Raw genomic sequence first — 3203 nt, 5'->3', positions numbered from 1 at the left:
TGTTGTCTTGTCAATGAATCACATATGCTGTTTTCGCTGTATGACACAGTATGACTCTCTTTGTTAAATGCGGTCATTTCAGACTAGTCCAGGTGATGAAACGTGTAGCCTTGCTTACAATATAACGTTTTATCATTTAAGGTTAATGCATCACTCTTGAAATATGGTATAATACTGGTAGCATTTTGTCCAAATGACTGAAGGCCTACAGACCCATAGACCCTGCACAAACCTCTGTTTGTAATGTGTTGCTCCTAAGCTTAATGATCAGATTGTTCTTGAGGCATGAACAGTAGATATCTTGATGTTTTTGCACTACATTTTCTTTAAAATATGAACGAATTCAGGAAAACATCTGGAACAGAACCATGTTGCATAAATTATACACACCTTTCACCATATCCCTCAGTTTCCTCTTATTTTGTTTCATTATTGAAACAGGTCATGTGGTACATGTGGAAGTAATTGTAGGTTGATACTGAGAGAACCAACTGTAGCTCCACTGACATTCACACAATGATCAGTAGTGCAGACTGACAATATCAGCTTATCAGTGATTAGTCACAGACATCGTCACCAATGGATAGTGCGGAAGATGGAGTGAGGGGACACAGACCTGTTTGGTTTTGACGTTGTCTAAAGTGTTCAGAAAATGCCTTCACTACATTTCGGATATGCTAACCTATCCATATGGGATGGAAGGACATAATGATATTGTTTTCATAGTTTTCAAGTGTCAAGCCAATAATTGATCATACTGAATGGACAATAGAGGTTCTCAATTAAAGGTGCTCTATGAGATCTTGCATGGTTTTTAGAGCAATTTCATTTTTGTCTCAAATCAAAGCCATCTCACTTTGATCAGCTTGCTGCCTGCTCCCTGAATACATTGTGAAAAAATCCGGACTCTGGAGACAACACAGGGGCTGTAAACCGTCAAACAAACACTGGGCACAGGCTGTGTACCAAAACAACAACATAACATACCATATTTCAGCCAAACAATTGAAAAAATAAAAATAAAATAATAATCTTTCTTGTACAGTGAAGATGAGATATCAAAACATCAGCTAGTTATCAGTCTAACTGATGCCCCTTGCAGAAATGCAGAAAATGCATTGGCATGACACCCTAGACTCATGGCACTGACTTTGATCAAATCTGCCCCAGATGGCACAAGAAAGACTGTAGGGCACATGTCAAATTACTGGGATTTGCTCTTTTCCATTGCAAGGGCACTTCATGCTGCAATGCTGTCTGAAGGGCACTTCATGTTTTTATAACCAATGAATCATCAAAAAGGCACCTGTAGGGAACTTCAAGTTTATCCCATTGTAAAGGTACAGTACCTACTACATATTTTCCACTGCAGGGGCATCTGGAAACTTCCCTAAATTGATGCAAGTAGGGACACCCTTTACTTCACAGCATCACATTTTATTCACGAAAGAAGAACCTGTGTTGACACTTCTTTCACCTGAAGTACAATTTAGGGCTGCATTCCATTGCATTATGTACTGGAAATGACTCCCTTTGCAGGGGCAACATAGAGGGCACTCCATAATTGCACCCTTTTCCAATGGAAGGGCACACATAGGGAACAGAAAGTAGGCCTATAGACCATTTTAATGGGCACCTTTTGTTGTGCATTTGTTGAATAACTGTCAACAGAACATGTCTTAATGAGTGCCCTACTAGTGCTGTAAAAGGGTCATTCCATGTCAGTTCAAGCCGAGTGCATGCACTTGCGCAGAAAAATCTGAAAAAATATCATGTGTACCAATACCCACCCCCCTCTCCCCTCCTGCAGTTTCACTGCATTCTTTGCTTTGGTAATGATATGCATGTGACAAATAAAACTCCTTGTATCCTTAATTGTATTATAATATATAAATTATAATATATAATTATTATAATCAGGAAAATAATAATCTTTCATTTTCGACCCAAAACATGGACAAAATGCACCATTGAGATCAATGTTTTGTCCCCACCCCTGCAATTTCAGTGATTCTGTGGTTACTCTATACAAAACACATTTCTCAGTAGATCTCAATGGTGCATGGTCAAATTGGAGTTTTTTAAAAAGAATAGGTAAAGTAGAATAAAGAAATACATATATACAGAAAAATCTTTTTATTCCCACAAGGTGTTAGGGTGCTCTGAATATGAAATCCAAAATTATTTTTCAAACTTGACCCAAAAGTAAAGAACACCCTTTAAAAACAGAAGTGTGAGCAGCATAGCTTTATTAATCATTAATTTAGCGACACTGAAATGGCCGAATCATTCACTTTCCCATGGTTTTAACCTTCGTGACAATTGGGAGACTGTTGGTGTTTGTTGGCACGGCCTAATATCCAGATTCTCAATCCCAGGGACTTCTTCACCGGCTTGAATCAGGCGGAGAACCTCTGCAAATGTCAGTTTGTCCTTTCCCACATTTCGACGGGAATCGAGAAGCGCTTCGTTGTCAGACTGCCCGGATTTAATGACCTGATTAATGTCCTCCAATTTACGAGATTCAACACAATCTGCGGCTGAAACGGGTTGTGATTTATGACAGTGACTCCACTGTCTGTAACCCTCCAAGTCAACAGGCTCGATGAATCTGTATTGGGTTTTTTTAAAATAAAAAAGAAAGAAAAACAGACATTTCAGCCACCACACTGAACACAAACACAAACGGTAAGATATATGATGACTTTACAAACCTATTATAATAAAACAATTTCAGCTTCAGTATATTTTCTGCTCCCTTGTTCGCCTGGATACTTTTTAAACCTTCCTGAAAATTGGTATTGCTCTCGAAGTCATAGGAATTGAATCGATGGTAGACAGACTCCATTTAATTTGAGTTTTTGCTGCTGCAATGATTGAACGAGCCTACGACACCTAGGGTTAATATTACCAAACAAAACCAACTTATGGCTTGAAAAGCCTACTATGCTAGCCTGAAGAGCCAGCCCATACTATGCATGAAACACTAGGGACCTTTTTTTTACCGTCTATCCATGAAAAGGAAAGAGCCAAACAAAAACATATCCGCATCCGCATACGTCAGACACTCAGACAGCTCATAGCCAAATGGATAGAAAAGATGGTTGTGCCCCCTTGCGAAGAAACGATGCAGTGGATCCTATCCGAAAATACCAAGTAATCAATTTACCAAACAATCACTTGGAGACAAATTACAACAAAAC

The 3203-nt window shown here is 38.9% G+C and overlaps 1 long non-coding RNA gene across 1 annotated transcript; it reads right to left on the bottom strand.

Moving 5' to 3' along the window:
* Positions 1-2232: 2232 nt before the first annotated feature.
* LOC134086896 (uncharacterized) lies at positions 2233-3100 on the bottom strand. The gene is made up of 2 exons (XR_009939780.1): positions 2715-3100; positions 2233-2611 (listed from the first exon to the last, which is right to left on the bottom strand). It is a non-coding gene; the product is annotated as an uncharacterized LOC134086896 (long non-coding RNA).
* Positions 3101-3203: the final 103 nt, after the last annotated feature.

Source organism: Sardina pilchardus, chromosome 7, assembly GCF_963854185.1.
Source record: "Sardina pilchardus chromosome 7, fSarPil1.1, whole genome shotgun sequence".
In the NCBI taxonomy this organism is placed as follows: domain Eukaryota; kingdom Metazoa; phylum Chordata; class Actinopteri; order Clupeiformes; family Clupeidae; genus Sardina; species Sardina pilchardus.
This window is presented reverse-complemented; position numbering and strand designations above follow the sequence as displayed.